Source organism: Spermophilus citellus, assembly GCF_964194105.1.
Source record: "Spermophilus citellus genome assembly, chromosome: 2".
NCBI classification, from domain to species: Eukaryota; Metazoa; Chordata; class Mammalia; order Rodentia; family Sciuridae; genus Spermophilus; species Spermophilus citellus.
The window spans coordinates 170,073,426-170,094,698 of record NC_138183.1 but is presented as its reverse complement, the minus strand read 5'-3'; positions in this window follow the sequence as shown (position 1 = coordinate 170,094,698).

Below are 21,273 nucleotides of genomic sequence, written 5' to 3'. Positions count from 1 at the left end.
CTAATTATTTATAAAATAATGACAATATTAGTTCCAATTGCTAAGATGTCACAGCTGTCCTCTAATCTGTCACTTTAATTCACATTAATTGATTCAACATGTTGGAGGATATTTTTCTCAGCTTATTCTATGTTTTCAGTGTCTGAAGCTTGGGATTTGGGGTAAAAGAAGAAAAGAAACTAAATCAGAGTTTGAGGGTGTTTCTAGGTCAGAGTATCAGGGTCTAGTACATTGAATTTTACTTTCTACTTAGTAACATCCAAATTTCAGCAGGTCATTGCAGAAAACTTTGCACTTCTCTGCCTTTAATTCATCCATTAAATCATCTTAATTTACTATCCTGATTCAAGCACCTAACTGTACTAGGTATTCTTAGGTTTGTGGAAAAAAGCAATCATAATTTTTCTTCTTAAAAAATTAGAAAACAGGGGAAGAGAAAGGATTTGGAAGGGAACAGAAAGTCACTAAGAGTGTAATCCCCAAACCATGGAAAAAGTGAATTTCTCATAAATTGGTACATATTATAAAAATGTTAAGACATTTTGTTACAACGAGAATGGCCTCAGAATAGATATTATGTACAAAATTAAAATAATAATTTGTATTATCTCTACAAATATCAGCATCTTGGATAGTGTTATTTTCTGTACATAAAGCATTTTCCTTAACTCTTAATGATGGAAGTATTTTAATTAATCTGACTCCATATTAAATTTCGACTTCTGAGATATCTGTGAATACCAGAAATAAATTAAATCTAGGCACCTTCATTGAATTTTACAATGTTAGAAATAAGTTGTGTGTGGTGCTTGTGAAATTCAAAGAAAATCAAGTGAACACAGCATAGCAACTGTAGGGTAGGGTTTTAGAGGCCAGGTTCACTTCCAGATGTGTGATGTACATGCAATGTAAATTTATACTAGACCTATCAGCAGATGGAAATAGAATGGAGTAAATACCTCTACCACCTCCGAACTAGTACATTCTATCAAATACCAGCTGAATTGTATTAAATTCATGTAGTTCAACAGAGCTCTAATTAATTTTTGAGAAGAGGCTTTTTCTGTCAACCTATTAGTAAATCCAGATTTCAAGTTGAGGATATGGAGTTTATTCAACTGTACAGGGAACCTATGGAAGCTTGTTGGCAGACTATAGTTCACTCTTACCATGTCACCCCTGTTATTGCTCTGTGCAACTAATTGAAAAACATATTGGTAGCAAAGGAGACAATTGAAACAGATGAGACAGATTGAACACTGCAAAAGGACGTAAGTGAATTACAATTGATGAATCTGATGAGAGTGAATTCATAGTGTCACTTTAAATAGAGCCCCATTTCATTCATGTCCAGTGCGTAATCTGTCACTACAACCACTAAAAACTTTCAGGGGAGACACTGACAGTTTCATTTTGACACAACCAACTAAATTTCTGCCATAATAAGAGGTAACATATATTAAAAGGGGTCCTGAATTCAGCCTCTTACAATGAAATGTTTCCCTCAGTACCTTGTACAACTCTCTGCAGTAGGCATTGGCTCAGTTCCAAGAGGAAGAGCTTCTTTCCATTAAAGAGGAGCCTGCTTGACTCTTGGTTTATAGATTTTCACAGTTAGCAGGCTTCTCGTCACCCGATGAAAGGAAACCTCTACTCCTTAGTATCAAAATAATTGGAGGGTACTATAGTTGAAAAGAATAAAGTTGAAATATTTCAAAATGTAATTTTCATCATTAATGGTCATGAAAAACTTGATAGAAAAATTTTAAAAATCTTTGCATGAGTGACTGCCACACACACATGCATATTAACAGCACAGTTGCCTGTTAAAATGTTCAAAATGTGGTATTCAGGGTTGACATCTTACGGAAATTTCCATGGAGACAGTTTAAATACTATAAAGAATTTTCTAAGGATAAGAGTATCCACAGACACCTTTCAAGGCAATATGTCCAAACCAATAGAAAAAGGCATTGATAATTCTCAGGATAGGAGATGGTACAGTTTCTTACAAAACTCTCATTCAATAATAAAATATTAATTAATTTTGAAGTGATTGCTATAAACATCTGTATTTTGTCAATTGTAAAATTAGTTATTTATTTTAACTATATGTGTAGTGCTTTTTAGAAAAAAAAATGACCTTTGAAATATTTTATTGGAAATTTTTCATACGAAGTATATAAAATGAGTAGAGATATGAACTAAAATAGAATGCGTAAGCAATTTATCAAAAGGTAAGAAAAATTATTGTACAATCTGAAGTTACATAAACTCCCTAGGCAGAATTTATCGCTATCTCCAGTTTGTGGAGGGATCTTTCATTGGCTATCAGTGGATTATTCTCTATATAAGTCTATTCATAGAAGACATATTGAAGAATTAATATTTCTCAATTTGGAGTTCCTAAGGGAATGAAAGAAAACTGTTTACCCAAAGACAGAAGGAGAGGAAAAACAGTATAAATTTCAGTGTGATAATATGACATGTTTTATAGTGCAGAAATGTTTGCAAGCATGATAGAAGGTGTTCATATATTGTAAATATTCAAACACTTTGATTAATGTGAATTTATGAAAAATATTTCATATATGATACTTACCCAGTAAATACTGCAACTTGTTGGATTTTTATATCATGGAAAGAACTCATAGAGCAGAAATACTTACATTTAATCAGAACTGTGCTTTCTTGCCCTTGTTAAAAAGACAAGGAAGACTGCCTGTGGACAGCAAATCCCAAATGAATTTTCTGGAATTTATTTTTAATATAAGAAAATTTTCATCCAATTCTTACATGCAAGCAATGAGATAGTCTGAATCCTAAGTCACTAACACTGAAAGGCTCCCCTACAATATGTAAGGGGCTTTATCTCTATGAGTAGATGGGCCAAAAACTTATTCTGTCTGTACTAAACCTGGTACACAGGGCAAATTCCACACAGACAAATAATTAATGAGATACAGACTCTTCTCTAAAAATCTATCATATTTACAGAGTGCATTGAGGAAGTTAGGACCAATTGAAATATTATAGGCTTTGGAATAAGGCAGACCTAAAAATTAATCTAAATTTGAGATTTATCCTAATTTTTATGAACCTAAAGTTTCCATCAACTAAAAGTGAATAATGGGGGCTGGGGATGTGGCTCAAGCGGTAGCACACTCGCCTGGCATGCGTGCAGCCCAGGTTAGATCCTCAGCACCACATACAAACAAAGATGTTGTGTCCGCCAAGAACTAAAAAAAGTAAATATTAAAAAAATTCTCTCTCTCTCTCTCTAAAAAAAAAAAAAACTGAATAATTCCTCATTTTTGCAGGGAGTGAGAAGTTGAAATAAAACATCTACATTTACGTATACACACAGCCTTCAAGAAAGCAAAATAGTATGGAAGGAGGCAAAAAAAAAAAAAAAAAGAGAGAAAGAAAGGGAGAGGAGTGAAGGAGAGAGAGGAAGTAAATACTTGTGACCCCATTTCTTGTGACTAGTATTTGCTTCCTGGGAGTTCTTGTGTGATATAAGAATAACAGAAAATATTATAATACTATCATAAATGTTATAATACTGACAAAGTGGAATTGTGAAACAGCTCCCTTTGGTAGTTGAAATATTAATTATATAGTACTTTGCTGGATTTGGTGTTGGTATATTGAAGCATTTCCTAATTCTCATATTCCCCAGTTCTATAGACGCCTGGGAGCCTAATACCTGAATTTCTCATATCATTTTCCCACATTATTCTGGATTTGTATGTCACTAACTGGGACACACGTAAGATAGGGAAGCTGTAGGGAAGCAGAGTCCTGCCACTGTCCTTCCAGCTACTGGGGCTCCAGAGACTTGCCTTGATGTCACATGTCTCAGTGCTGGGAGCTGTGCTCATTGCTGCTAGTCACTTAGAGTCCCTGTGATGTCTAACTCTTTGAAAGCTAGCAATTAATCTACAGTTTCACTATGTTCTTTCTTGACATCTTCCTTCAGCAATTCTAACTTTGTAAGACCTAATATCTAAATTTCTTTCTGTGTAAAATACCTTGATTTTATCATTTTTTCTGACATAACCTTGACAAAGATTCCTAAACACACACACACACACACACACACACACACACACACACACACACTCACACCAAGTAAACAAGTAAATGCAGAAGTCTAAGATGGTACACAAAAAGAGAGGTATGTTATTCAGAAGACTTGGTTTCAAAAAGGTCATAACCCTCCCTCAGCTGGAGTTATCTTGGTGCACCTTCACAAAGTTAATCTAACATAATTAAGACAATGTGTTAATAGGATACATACAGACCTGAGGCAGCCCTCTGGAATAGAAGAGAAAGCACAGAAATTTTTTTCATTTCTGTATAAAAATTTGATCTGAAAGTGAAATGAAACGGCAGATCAGTAGAAAGAGAATGTCCTAGCCAATAAATTGTGCTAGTAAAATATACTGTTCATAAGTATAAATAAAATTAGATCTCTCAGCATGCCATAAGTAAAGAAGGAAAAATAACCCATTATATTTAAAACTTTAATTTTGAACTTTAAGGAAAAAATATTATATAACTCAATATGGAGAAAAAAATTTTAAACAAAGTGTGTGAGTCAGCTTTCTACTACTATAAAAATACCATAGGTAATCCACTTATAAAGAGAAAAGGCTTATTTTGGATCACAGTTTTGAGGTTCTAGACCATTTTGTAGATGCCTCTGAGCCTGTTGCAAAATAGCACATCACTCAGTAGAGCACCCAACAGCACAACCACTGGTCCAATGATCAGTAAGTCAAAAAGAAAAAAAATGAAAGACTGGAGTTTCTATATCGAATTCAAGGGCATGCTCCTTAGTAGCAAAAAGATTTCTCAGTGGGCTCCAACTCTTAAAGGTTTTATTACCCACAAACAGCAACATGGCCTGGAGACCAAGCCTTAACACATGCGCTTTACAGGGCATTCCAGATCCAAACCATAGGAAAAAAAGCATGTTCTATAAATGAACAACATAAAAAGTGTGTTTAAAATTGAAAATAAAATAGAACAACTCAATTTTCCTGTAAATTAAAATGTAAGTTTACAAGTTTGAGACCAGCCTGGGCAGCTTAGTGAGTTTCAAAAAAAAAAAAAAAAAAAACAAAAAACAAAAACACAAAAGAGGGGGTGTGGGGGTACATTCTGTGTCTTTTTAAGGAATACTGTTCAAAATTAAGAAGTAGAAAACCCTACTAATGTAAGGTGAATTAACATTAATGAATTAGGCTATTAGTAACAAAGAGTAATGTAAACAATTTCTTTTTTTGTCAATATATTTTTTAAAAAGCATAATGATTAAAACATTCTACAATGACATCTCCAATGACTGGATTGTTAAACATGAAATGTGATAGTTAATAAATTATTTTTATCAAATAATTTTGATAGGGATATAGCTGTTGTAACAACACCGTTAAACTATATACTACATAAAAATTTTATTTATTTTATTTATATATGACAGCAGAATGCATTACAATTCTTATTACACAAATACAGCACAATTTTTCATATTTCTGGTTGTATACATAGTATATTCACACAAATTCATGCCTTCTACCTGTACTTTGGATAATAATTATCATAACATTCCACCATCGCTAATAAACCCATGTCCCCTCCCTTCCCCTCCAAGCCCTCCACCCTATCTAGAGTTTGTCTATTACTCCCATGCTCCTGCTCCCTATCCCACTATGAATCAGCCTAATTATATCAAAGAAAACATTCGGCATTTGGTTTTTTTTTTGGGGGGGAATGACTAACTTCGCTTAGCATTATCTTCTCTAACCCCATCCATTTATGTGCAAATGCCATGATTTTATTCTCTTTTATTGCTGAGTAATATTCCATTGGTGTATATATGCCACATTTTCTTTTATCCATTCATCTATTCAAGGGCATCTAGGTTGGTTCCAAGGTTTAGCTATTGTGAATTGTGCTGCCATAAACATTGATGTGGCTGGAGTATGCTGTTTTTAAATCCTTTGGGTATAGACTTAGGAAAGGGATAGCTGGGTCAAATGGTGGTTCCATTTACAATTTTCCAAGAAATGTCTATACTGCTTTTCATATTGGCTGCACCAATTTGCAATCCCACCAGCAGTTTATGAGTGTACTTTTTTCCCCACATCCTTGCCAACACTTATTGTTTGTATGCATAATAGCTGGTACAATCAATCAACAAATACATGAAAAAATGTTCATCATCACTAGCAATTAGAGAAATGCAAATCAAAACAAGTCTAAGATTTCATCTCACTCCATTAATAATGTAAACTATTTCTAAGTGATATTTTTATGTGTTAGTAAAGTTTAAGAAGTAATAACCTAGAATTATTTAATGTGGAATGCTATCTAATGAATGGTATTATTTATTTATCACAATAACATTTCTTTTTATTTTGAAAATATTTTCATTTTTGTGCATTGTAATTTAGACATTGGTACCATTTTATGCTTTTTAGTGATTAGTTAACATAGGTAAGATATAATAAATTGTCAATAAAACATCTCTGGTATCTTTTAAATTGTACACAGTGGCACAAACTCTTTGCTTAGTCAATTCTATTGTATGACCATGATTGGGAGTGCCATTTTAAAAAGTTATGATTTCATTTTAATTCTTGTTTAAGAAAACTTATTATTTACTTTAAAAACCATTTTTAACTTAATTTATTTTGACATGTTAAAAGGGGGGGGGAAACAGAATGCTTTCCAGTTTTTATTACATGGGATTTAGGAGAATTTTTGAGGATATGATTTTATATAAGATAGAAGAGATAATTCCATCAGGAAAATGAAGAAGCTTAAGATTTGAGTCTCCTGGTAAATATTTGCTTATAGATTCTCATTTTTTATTCCTGGCTCATAGAATATTGGAACTCTAAGGATTAGCTTGATCATTGCCTCATAGACTTATTGTGTAGACAATTATGTCTATTATGATAAATGCTTCATACTATGTATGTGCTTTTCAAACAGGTTGATAACCAAAAATACCTAATCATTTCATAATTATATCATGAATATAAATTTTAATAACATTTAAGATATGATATTAAGCTAGTGCTTTAAATAAAAACTAGTGAAGTATATAAGATTTTATCTGGACTAAAGAAGGAGAAAGATTACCCTTGTGTCTACATGTCACTATAGCTAATCATATTGTTCTATGACTTCAGTGATGCATAGAAATGAATATAACAGAGATGAGTACAGTAGACTTTTCCAAAGACTGAGTTTTCCAGGTCATTTAATCCCCTCTACTGTCTTCAAAACTCTCCAACAGAGTTAATTATAACAGATTTTCACATTATTGTTCTCATAGTAACCTGTTTTGGTATAAGATAAAAATTCTATATTATCAAAGTAATGGGTAAAAATACAGTGATCATCAACTCACCAAATTTCTGACTCTGTACCCTGCATACCTTGTGCCTCTCTCTCTCCAGCACACACACAATGTATGTTGATGCATTGTCTCCTTTTATTAGAATATATGGACCATCAAACAACTTAGACGTACTTCATAAGTAGCCAATAGCTAGAAGGATTCTGTATAAAATATATTGGGTTAAATGTTTTTTGGCAATATATTAAGGTTGTGCTATATAATAAAGGTAACTGCTACACACACAGATGCCTGAAATGTGAATAGTTTGAACTGAGATGTGTTTTGAAAATAAAATACAACACTAATCTCCAAGACTCAGTTTTTAAAAAAAGTCTAACATTTAATTGATAATTCATTGTATTTCATCATAAATAAATATTTTATCTGTTGATTTAATCAAATAAATTATTATAATTACTTTTTTCCTTTTCCTTTCTTATGTTTGATTGATAGAAAATTTAAAATTATACATATATTGCTTATATTTGTGTTGAGTAGAGCTGGCCTAAGGAATTTTAGCAGTATCATAAAATTGCTGATTAAAGCAATTACAAAATATATTTATTTAGTTTGTTCAAAAGGAGAATGGTGCATTAAAATTTAAGGATCAGAGCATGAAACAATGAACTGCATATAAAAGGTCAATAGTTTCAACACAGTAAGTCATAATTTTAAATGCCAATGGGGAGAAATTACTTTGATTTAAAATTATTCACGTTGGATTATACTGTCCAACATGATTCTTGAATTTGAAGGTTTATATAAACTCATTATTTTCATTTTAATAAAAAATGTAGTTCTAATACACATTGTTCCTGTATAGCATGATTTTGGTAACCCATTGTTTGACTTCCTTATTTTTAACCAAATATCAGTGAAGTCAAATGGATTAAAATAAATCAATAATGGACAGAAATAAGAAATAATATGCAGAGATATTTCATCAACTGCTTCTTGGCCAAATTGCATGAACTTGTAACATTAACAATTGCTGAAATTTAACATTCACTTCCTAACCATGAGAAGCTACTCTATGATTGATCACCAGAAAAATTCACCAGTAGAAGATTACTATGTATATTAAAATGCTTCAATAAAAATAAATAGAAATTCTATGGAAATAAAGATTATTAAATATTTTCTTCACTGATGTTATTAGCTGAAGATTAAATTTATAGACTATCTAAGTCAGGGCTGCCCTACACTTGGCTGAGCAAGCTTCCAAGATGCTGGGGAAAAAAAACCTTAAAGCAAAGAAGCAGCAAGGCAATGTCATTCCATGCAGACCCTTGAGGAGGGTGGACCCTTGAGGAGGGAAAACATCAGTGCAAAAGTTCCCAGATGTGTCTGTTGGTGGAGCCAGGTATTATGTACTGGAGCTGTGCCAAAAACTACTATCAAATCATTATTCAAACAAGGTCTTATTCTGTGAAAACATACTGAATCTTACAGTAGATTTCTATTTTTTAATATTGATATTTTAGTTGTAGTTGGACACAATACCTTTATTTATATTTATGTGGTGCTGAGGATCGAACTGAGGGTCTCGCACGTGCAAGACAAGCACTCTACCGGTGAGCCACAGCCATAGCCCCAGTAGATTTCTTAGGTGAATGTGTGAGTGTAATTTTCCCTCACCTTAATTTTGGGACAAAAGTAACTTTTCTGTTTTTAAATAGATTCTGCCCCTCGATTTGTTGGAGAGGTATATTTCTAATGCTATTGCCTTTACTGTGGTAGAAAAGTGGGTTTTCCTATTTACTTCACAATTTTCTTAATGTCGTATAAACTGTATCATAGTAATCAAACCAGAATGATTCAGGTAGACAATGGGTATGGAAAAGTGATCAATAAGAACATTAAATAGTAAAAGTGAAGGATTCTTAGAGGTACAGATTTTATAAAAATTATAACGTTTTGAAGATTTTTAACAAGCACTCAAAAGCCATGTGAAGACACATACAGAGCATGTTATGCCTTCTGAAGTTGGAAGGGAAACACTATATTTTTTTGATAATTTTTCTGCATGACTTGTTTGGTGAAGGGGCAATGCATTCAGTCCTTTCCTAATATTAAGTTGTATAAAAAATAAGGATATGCTAAATTTTAGTAGATAATTTTAAATGCATATTGTATGCAATATTTTGATAGGTTTATAATATAATAGAAAAATGATGAGTCCATGCTTCTTCAGAAATATCTGTTTTTTTCTGCTTGAGGCTTTCAAAGTATAAAGTCAAAGATTTGTGAAAAAATATTTTAAGTACTTCTGAAATAGAATATCAATAGTTCTATAAACATCAAAGAAATAAAAAAAATAGTAAATATATTCAAGATTTTGTTTTCTTTAACATTTAAATACTACTATCATATTAAAATTGGAATATTCATTATGCTTTAGTTTAAATTAAATTCATGATATTATTTGTTTCTGAAAATTGACTTACTATAAAATGTAAGATAAATAATTGTTTTATTTTAAAATCCCTTCAACTTACATTAGTAATAATATCAGACATTAATTTTACACAGTTTTTAATATGAAGCATCTTAATGTGGAATATGACAAAATATCTACTGTATGTCATATAAAATATATGCAGTTGTTTTCAATGTTTTATCAAATTATTCTAAAATTCCCTTTACATTGTGCCTGACCAGATAGATAAAATTATTCTTGATATTCTTATTAAAAAATAAATTCATTGAATTGCCTCTTGATGTTTGTTATTAATTTATACAAAAGGGCTTAGCAAGATACAATAATAGCAAAGTTGCAGAAATGAAATGAATTTCTGGTTTTTCCATCATGTTTGACTGTTCCATGAGGGTTTGGGATGGAGTGGGAGTAAATAATGTCTCTCCATCTACTTCCAAGATCAATTGTTCATTTATTAATTAGCATTCTTTTATTCAATTTTTTGTTGTTGTTGTTTGTTGTTAATGTACAGTTTGGATGGCTGGAGTAAGTTATTATTTATTTTAATTTCATGGATTCTGTTTGTAAAAATGTCACTTAACAGTATTTTCTTCATGTTTAATGCTGGTAGTTTTAAACCCAAATTACAGACAAAATGTTTTAAGCTGGATTTTATGATCTCATACATTGTGTTTTTCTATCAATATTTCCTTTTCCTTTTTATTATTCATTTTTATGTTTTACATTTTTGTAAATTATATCAATATTTATTACAAGCCTGTTATACAGGTAGCTTATGAAAATCATTGCACCTTTTTATTTCTAATTTTCTGAAGTTTTGTTAGTGCATCATCAATTTTAAGAATTTCATTTATATATAGACATATTATGTGTTCATCATGAGTAAGTTGCAGATATACCCATAAGTAACATTTTTTTAAATCCAGGACCTTTTGAAATTGCCTTTCTAAAATGAAAAGAGAAATATTCAATAATGAATAAATTAAAATGTTCAATATTTTGAAGTGATTAATGTCTTGTAATAAATAAATCAAATTTACAGGGATAGACAATTTTAGGAATGGGTGAGTTTTTATTTTGTATTTCTGGGAGAACTTGAAAGGCTTTTCTGCTCAGAAGTCAAAAATAAAATTAGGAATGCCAGCCATTTGGATTTTGTGGTGCCAGAAGATACATCAGTGTCAAATACCGTAGGCAGGCATGAGTTAAGCTCAATCTGTTAGACCAGAGTGAGTAAGATGGATAGTGGAAAGAAATGAGATCATAGAGCCGACAGGACAAAGCAAAAACAACATCTCAAGCAAGTCAGTGTAAGGTATTGGGAGGACTTTAGCTTTCATGCTCTGTGAGGTGGGAAATAAGCTATTGGGGAGTTTCAACTGATGATTGTCACGATTTATTAGATGATTTCAGCATTTGATGTTATATTGGGTATGATGTATAAGAAAAAGAAAAGGATAAAGAATGATCCCAGTGTCTTATGCCTAAGAATCTGGAACATGAGATTTGCCTCAGCAACTAGACAGAAAGGAGTTTCTCCTTATTGAAATTGAGAAGATGCCAGGAATAGCAGGTTTGGAGTGAGGTTCGTTTTCAGAAAACTATGGGATACATATTTGAAGTATAAGATGTGATATAGTCATAGCACACATGATGTGAAGCTCAAGAAAGATGAATTGAGACATCTAAAGTCTGCATTAATGGACAACAATCTAAAGGAAGACAGAAAAGGAAGAATTACATGGTCTGAAACAGATTACAGAAATGAGAGTTAGCAATGGAGTCTGAAAAAATGTAGCTGCAGAATTTGTAAAAAAAATAGAAAGGAAGTAAGGAAGGAATGAAGAAAGAAAGAAGGGGAAAGAAAGGGAGGAAAGTGATGCAGATGCCTTGTAAAAACAGTTTTTAAGAAGGAGAAAATGAATGGCCGTGACAAAACCTGCTGTCAATGTGGTGATATGAACTTAGAATTGAGTCTCTATTTATTTTGATGTCATTGTTACTTACCTAGTGCTTTTCCAGTGGGTTGATAGTGATGTTGACAAGGAAAGCCAAGTTCAAGTGTACTTAATACCAAGTGGGAAGAGTAGAGACAGCAAGGACACACAGGATTTTCTCTATAACAATAATTATTAATAGTCTTGTTATATAAAATAAAAATATGAAAGTAAATATTTGCAAAATCTTTGGTACCCCACTTGCATAAATCTACACAGAACCTATTCAAAACTACCAAATATAAATCCATTGCTTTCCTTAGAAATTTTATTTTCAGACTGCAAATTGTCAATACTTTAAGGGTACTATTCTATTTGCTTCTGTTTCTCTTTAGTTTCTCTCTATTTCTCCTGCCTGGTTAAGCTTTAATTCATTAAAATACTTGAAGTCTTATAAAGCTTTAGGTAAGAGGCTGTATTGTCATTTTTCCATGCTACATATTTTTAAATTAGATAAAAATCTAACAAAACATGAAGCAAAAATTCAGTAGGATCTTATAGCTGTAAGAGGGGCTTCTTTTCTATGAAAGGATTTTATTACTAGTGAAGAGCCAGAGCAAATGCAATAACTCTTGGTATTTTTCATTTAAATACGGCAATAATAAATCTGTGAGGTGAATAGAGAGCCTACATCCTGGGAACAAATTTTTACCTTTCACACATTGGATAGAGCTCTAATCTCTAGGGTATATAAAGAGCTCAACAAGATAAACACCAAAAAAACAAATAATCCGATCAATAAATGGGCCAAGGACCTGAACAAACACTTCTCAGAAGAGGATATACAATCAATCAAAAAATATATGAAAAAATGCTCATCATCTCTAGCAATCAGAGAAATGCAAATCAAATCTACTCTAAGATACCATCTCACCCCAGTAAGAATGGCAGCCATTAGGAAGATAAACAACAACAAGTGTTGGCGAGGATGTGGGGGGAAAGGTACACTCATACACTGCTGGTGGGACTGCAGATTAGTGCAGCCAACATGGAAAGCAGTATGGAGATTCCTTGGAAAGCTGGGAATGAAACCACCATTTGACCCAGCTATTCCTCTTCTTGGACTATACCCAAAGGACCTAAAAACAGCATACTACGGGACACGTCCACATCAATCTTTATAGCAGCACAATTCACAATAGCTAAACGGTGGAGCCAACCTAGATGTCCTTCAGTGGATGAATGGATAAAATATATATATATATATATATATATATGGCATTCATGCACAATGGAATATTACTCAGCACTAAAAACTAATAAGATCATGGCATTTTCAGGCAAATGGATGGCATTAGAGAAGACTATGCTAAGTGAAGTTAGCCAATCCCCAAAAAATCAAATGCCGAATGTCTTCTCTGATATAAGGCGGGTGACTCAAAATGGGGTTGGGAAGGAGAACAAGGGAGGAAAATTACCTCTAGATAGGGAAAAGGGTTAGGAGGGAAAGGGAGGGAGAGTGGGAATAGCAAGGATAGTGGAAGGAGACGATCATCATTATACAAAATTCATGTGTGAAAATGTGAATTTGGTGTCAACATACCTTATATACAAGCAGAGATTTGATAAATTGTGGTATAAATATATGATAAGAATTGCAATACAAAAAATTATGAATATAATGTACTCCTCTATTGTGATGTATGTAAGAAATAATAAATAAATAAATAAAAGACATGAATATGCATTACAAAACAAAGTGCAATTTCCCTAAAAAACATATCTATAATTTGTTTTCAGACAAACTGTGAGCCCTAATAATTAGCATTTATTAACACATTTGGTATTATTTCAAGGCTATGGCTTTATGTCTTGACTTTTTGTGCATTGAAATTTAGAGACAACCAGCAAATGTAGAACGATATGGCATTGCCATCGTAAAACATTAATTTTATTCCCAATTCTACACTTTTAAATCTGTGTGATTTGGATCAAATCCTCATTTTTTCAGGTTCTACAAACCATAAAATTAGAATAACCAGAATATCTAGTATAATGACTCATTGTGGAATTTACTAGGATGTTCATATTCTCTTTGCAAAAGGGAAAGTATTTTATCTATGAACGGTGAAAAAAATAAAAGTAAACGAAAAATTTAAAATCTCAGATATAGCCTTACAAGAACATCTCATTCTGGAATGAAAATCATGAATCAGTATCTGTTGAGGTATTGAGGAGACAAAATTCCAGGGAGACACATGTTTATAAAATACACCTTGTGCTGAGTGTTCCTCATTTGGAATTCAAAAAACATTAAAGGAAAAATTATGGCTAAAGAAATTTACTATGAAAGAGCAACAACAACAGAAAAACAAAAAACAAAAAAACAAAAAATCAACAACAAAGAAACCAAACCGTGGTGTAATTTCCTTCCAAATAGAAATCACTATAATAATCCAGATTTGAATTATCAATTATAATAATGAATCAAAATATAACTAAATTTGATTGAAGAACCTCTTATCCTGCTTAATAAAATAATAAGCTATCTAAGAAATTTGGAAATAAATTAATGATTATTATTTGTTATGCTCTTCTTTTCCATATTTTAAAGATGTTTGATAGTATCAGATGATTTACTGAAGAAATAGTCAAATATCAAAAAAGAATGTGGAATCAGTAAAGCAAGTTCTTGTTAATAGAAAATAATATTCTTCATTATTCAAAATATTTTAAAAATTACTACCTATGGTTTGTAATTGGACTTGTATTTTTCCACAAATTAGTTCTTATACTCATATTCAAAGACAACTTAAAGAAGGGGGTTATGGGTCAGATGCTAGAACCAGTGCTGTGATTATATATAGTTAAACACTAAAGTTTTTAACTATGGTTTAAAAAAATTAACATAATCATTTTTATAAATTCTCCAGTTTTATGAAAATATGGGTGATTTCATTTTCTCACCCCTCTAACTGCTTATCTTATCCTACCTTCTTCTCAAAGAAGCAGTTAACAAACATTACTTCAAAAAAAGCAGATAGAGTTTATCAAAATTTAATTATTATTCCGTTTATTTTCATTTTAGAAATATAATAAATCTTTGGATAAAAGAAATTGAAGCCAGACAATTTTAAGCTTTTGTTCCAGCTGTGATATCAATTATATTACTGAATCTATGTAAAAGGGGCTCACAAGAGGGAAATTTTGTAACAGAGAAAAAAAGCAGGGATACTCAAAATGAAAAAAAAAGACATTTAAAAATATGAAACATTTTAAAATATGAAAAGATAGTACTAGTTTGCTATCTATCCATAGTAGTAATACTTTTAGTAGGAAATCTTTTCATAATGAAGGTTGCTTGGTGTCACTGCACTCTGTTCTTGTCAAACTCCATCTGGAAGTAAGACATCAGCAACCTGCAGGTGACTGGGTGAAAAGAGAGTGGGGGATGATGAATCTTTATCACCTGGGAAATGATGTAAGAAATTAGGGATATGTACTCTGGAGAGAAGAAGATTTAGACAGAGACAATATGTATGCTCTTAGCTGTTTGAAGGAACTGTCAGTGGTTTGGAAAGGGGATTAGAATAGGTATGTGCTGCTCTAAAAGATAGCTTCTTGAACCAAGGCTAACTGTCAGAGGGAAGGTACTTCAGCCCAGCATGATAAAAAGATTTCTGATCATTTTAATTACCTGAAAATAGTGGATGCTTCATTTATTTCTAAAAATCGATGAGATATAATGTCTAAGGTTACTTTCAACACTAAAATTCTTTGATTTTTATAAATTAAAGCAAATTAAAAATATCCATTCTATAGTTTAATAAGTTAAGGTAATCTGGAAAGTTTATATTATTGTCTTACTTCTATCTCTGTCTCTATATCACTTACAATATATAGCTATACATCCATCCATCTTCTGCATAATTTAAGATGTATATAGGGAAAAAACTTTCACATATAATGTTCTAATACTCATATATTTTTGAAATGATAAAATATAATAATTATTAATAATTTTTAAATGACCACATTTTGAACTGCAAAAATAGCAATTTTAAGTAAATCAGTCAAATACTGCAAGTCAGGTATGGGGTTGTAGCTCAGTGATAGAGCCCTTGCCTATTGAGGCACTGGGTTTGATCCTGAGCACCACATTAAAATGAATAAATAAAATAATGGTATTGGGTCCATCTACAACTAAATATGTATATTTAAATAAATAAATATATACACACATATATACACAAATACATATATATATATATATATACATATGCACATATGCATACACACCAAATAATCTAAGTCAAACATTGTTTGAGATGGATAATTCAAATAAATTGTGATTGCAGTTATGCTAAGTTTTAAAAGAAAAAAAATATTGAAACACACAGGCTAAGCCATGTCTATGTTTATAATGTGTCACTTCCAAAATTTCAACATTTGAAAATAATAAGCTTAAAAAATAAACTGTGACAATTTATTTCCAGAACAGGCTTCTTATATAAAGATAATCCCTCATACAATTATTTAAAAATGTTTCTTTTGTGATTACATACACCCTACTCCAGGGACCCATATTTCCTCACCTTTATTGTGCATAAGTAAGCTTTTGACCAAACACTTGTAGCACAGGGAAGCTTTCCCATCTGGTGCTTTCTAGCAGCACTATGAAGTAAGACTGGGTCCAATAATAATCCTATAATTTCCTGCTGTATAAAATTGGGGAGCCATGTAAAAAGAATTTACCAAATATATTTTTAAAAAATTCTTATTTTCTCTGTGCACTTTAATTTGTAGTTAACCAAAATGAGTAGAAAAGCGTTTCTTGACTAAAGATGTCACTTTAAGGTGGTTCACTCCAAAAATTCTTCTTAGTATTAATTATATTTTATATTATTTTATTTTACTCTTTAAAATTGTGACCTGAGTCTTCATATTATTGTTTATTTTTAAGTTTAAAAAAGCAGTTCCTTGAAAAATAGATGTTTTCATCATTTAACCTGAATAATAAAAATAAATTGAAGTAAATATGTTGACAAAATAAAAAGTATAAAATGATTATGAAATAATAAGAAAATTTAAATCAAAGACCTTAAGTAGAGCTCATGACTTCTCTGCTTACTGGGGCTAGACTCTGGGGCTATATAGAGACAAGTGAAGAAAGACTTGAAAACTCTATTGCTGGGCATTCAAAAATCAAAACATTTGAAGGAGAAATAAAAAAGTACATTTAAAGTTTTCTTAAAAAATAATTTATTGATTGTTCCTCAAGACCATATTATATTTTAAGGCAGTAACCTATCCACACCTCTTATTGGATAGATAATAAAGAAGTTGAAAATGTGATTTCCTATACTTGAAGGACACATGAGAGAGCAGAAAATATTATGGACATTGTGGAATGTTTTTATCTGTTCCACAATTAAACTGATACCTATTGCATGTATTCATTTGAGAGTTTCATTCTTTAATAGGGAAGTAGAGAACACTTGCAAAACTAGATCATAAACTATTCATATGCGTATATACATAGAAACTTGGTATTTCACCGAGAGCATTAACCTGAAAATCACATGAAAAACAGAAAATGTGGGGATATGATGGCTGACTTATTATCAACCCATATTATCTTCCAATGAGTTTTGTAATGTTACTAAGAGTAAATAGTGTCCTTAGTGGCATCAGCTGGACCTGATGACTCACTAGTCATCAAGTTCCTCTCCATCCTTAAAGAATCCCAATTGCGATTTCACCTCTACATAAATATCTCAATGCAACTTAAACAAGTTCATGATTATATACCTTCTTATCCTTGTGATAGATGGAATCAGTTATCTAAATTCTTAAATCTTGCAGCAGCCCACTGAGGGTGGCTTTACTCCAATTTTACTAAGAAGGAATGTGAGGCAAAGAAAAGAAATTTGTACTAGCAACACAACAAAAATGAGGCAAATTCAAGATTTCATGTTATAACTAAGGGCTGTTAAATTCTGTGTCTGTTCTTCTTATAAAGTTTAACAACTATTTGCTTAGAAAGACTTTCAATTTTTGTTCTGTTCAAATGTTATACTTATGTAAATTATCATTCAGTTCCCCTCACATAACTGTACCGAAGTGTTTCCATTTTGTATACATTCTCACAGCTCCTTTGAAATAGAAATATCATAAATATATTGCATCATTCCCAAAGGTAATAGTTACCGAGCACCTAACCTCAAATATTTAAAATAAACTTTCAAAATAAATTAAAATATACATTAGAGGTCAAATATATACATCAAGACATTTATCAAAATATTGAAGTAACAGGGAAATACAAGATGGCAAGCTAGAAGGAGGCTGCATTCTGTGTCGCGCTGAGAACTGGGATTCAAGTAGTGGGAATACTGTTTCTCTGCGAGTAATTATAGTACTCCAACAGCTTCTCCCAGGTAGGAATCAGGGCATCTGTGCCCCATGAAGTTCTCCAAGCCTCACTGTCAGCACAGGACTGCCAGCCACTCTCTCTTGCAGGACTTCTGGGTGCCCAAGCAGGACCACCAGCATCAGCACCCATGAAGAACCCCTGGCCGCTGGTTTGTGGAGGAATCCCAGCTGCTGCTCCCATGCAGGACACCTGGGCACTGCCCATGTGCAAGACCTCCAGCTGCCGTTCCCCTGTGGACCCCAATCTACCAATGTGGGGCTCCTCCAATGTGGGGTTCCTCCTGTCACCTCCATCTTGGGACACTGCAACCACTTCCATAGTTCCCAACATGTGGTAGCTTGCACTTGGGGACACAACACAGGTTCTGGAGGTAGTCTCCAGTCACAACACTGCACACCACAGAGCTACATCTCTGAATATGTTCCCCAGCCCCACCGGACACAACACCCCATGTCTGAAAGCAGCCCCCTCTATATTGGGACACCTTTGTTGCCATCCTTAGTTGGGGCAATTCCTAGCTTGGGACAGTGGCTGGGGTTTAGAAGCAATATCAATGTACTTTTGGTCCCCAACTACCCCCTCCCCAGGAACCTCTAACCCAGCACAGTACTTGCAGCTATGTGGCCAGCCTATAGTCCACAAAACCTGGTCCTGAACTTTTCAATTCCAAACAGCTCTCCATGGCAGGTGTGCAGCCCCCAGAGCACAGTCCACAAGACATCTAGAGAAAAAGGTTCTTGATTGGGAAGTAGAAAGGGAGGGGTAGAGACTATGACCACAACGCAATAATCTTGGGTGACTTTAACATACCTCTTTCACCACTGGATAGATCTTCCAAACAAAAGTTGAATAAAGAAACTATAGAACACAATAATATAATCAAGAACTTATACTTAACTAACATATATAGAATATTTCAACCTGCATCAAGCAGATACACTCTCTTCTCAGCAGCATATGGATCCTTCTCTAAAATAGACCATATAATATTCCACAAGGCAACTCTTAGCAAATACAAAAAAGTAGAGATACTACCATGCGTTTTATCAGATCATAGTGGAATGAAATTGGAAATCAATGACAAAATAAAAAATAAAAATGTATCCAACACCTGGAGACTAAACTATATGCTACTAAATGAACAATGGGTTGCAGAAGAAATCAAGAAGATTAAAAAATTCTTAGAGGTAAATGAGAACATAGACACAAAATATTGAAATCTCTGGGACACTATGAAAGCAGCACTAAGAGGAAAGTTCATTGCATGGAGTTCATTCCTTAGAAAAAGAAAAAGTCATCAAATAAATGACCTCACATTACATCTCAAAGCCCTAGAAAACGAAGAACAAATCAGCAGCAAAAGCAGTAGAAGGCAAGAAATAAGTAATTGTGAGGTTTACAGGTGATACAAGGAGATAAGGCCAGGTGCTAACATCAAACAAGTACATCCCAAAGGAGATTCTTGGGATGCAGTCTCCCATCAGGGACCAGCAAGTGCTATACCCCACCTTCAGGAGCTTTGCCCGCAAGACCAACCCTCCCACCCTAATAACCTTCACCATCCTGAGGGTGTCAATACCAGCAAACAACAGACAAACACAACTATTAGATGAGAAGGGAAGCAAGAAAGATACTGAGCTCCAACAAAGCAATTCTTGTATCTTCCTTTGAGATTTTTTTTCCTTCTCTCTCTCTTCTGCCCTCACATCCCCAACATTTGTGAATCCAAGTACTTGTCATGAATCAAGCTACTGAGGACTGGGATGTCTGAATAGTATATTATGGTGGTGTTGCATATTCTTTTATCTCCTATTTTTCCATTTTTTAATTTTTTAATATTTGCTTTTTTATTCTATTGTCTTCCCACTTGTGTCCTCCATATTATTTTCTCTTCTCCTGCTACTAACCAACTTCTTTATTCCTCTTTCACACTTTCTAAGATCTAATCACTCTATATCCTACCCCTCAACATCTCATCCTACACCTTACCTCCAGTTTTTTATCCACCATAAGAAACTGCAGATTCTTTTGCAAACCTACTGTTTATATTGTAGATAATAATTGAACTCACACATTTCTGTATACTGTGACAAAACTGTAAACATCTTAATATTAGCTGTTTGGTGTGAGGCTGTATATTGATTATATTGGGTGCTGTTAATATTGTTCTACTCCTTAAAGGAGAGGTATTGGAACCCTGCAGAGACACTATAAGCCTATAGGGTAAAAATTATAATGCCTCAGATCCTCAGTGCTAAAAGGGAAGACAGAAAAGCAACATAAAAAAAAACAAGGGAAGAAAGTATCCCAAACATATCAATATATTACATTATTAGAATTCATGGCCAGCACAAGAGAAGAAATGGCAGAGAAGGAGTTCAGGATATACATAATTAAAATGTTCTGTGAATTAAAGTGTGATATAAGAAAGTAATTACAGACACCAAAAGATCATTTTGATAAAAAGCTACATAAGCAAATACAGGAAGCAAAAGATTCCTTCAATAGGGAGAAGAGGTTCTGAAAAGAAAAACAAGCATAAATCCTTGAAATGAAAGAAATAATAAACCAAATTAAAAACTCAATAGAAAGCACCAGCAACAGATTAGATCACTTGGAAGTCAATACCTCGGACAATAAAGATAAAATATATAATCTTAAAAAGAATGTTGAACACACAATGAAGAAGGTAAGAAATCATGAGGATAACATTCAAGAGTTATGGGATAACATAAAAAGATGAAATTTAAGAGTAATTGGGATAGAAGAAGGTCTAGAGTTCCAAACCAGAGGAACTCTATTCAATGAAATATCTGGTAGTATTGCCCACACCTGCCTTCTCTTATACCCACAAATGCTTATCCCAATATGTATCCAGAAGGCCTTGGTCTTCTTAGGCCTGGTGGCTAGTAGGACTTAACTCAAGGGTTAACTTTACAAACCTGGAAGAGCAGACCACTGAACTCTCAGTGGTGTGGCCAAGGAGGTCTCAACCCTCCTACAGAGTGGGCCCTTCTGGCCATAGTCCGGCCTTCAGCAA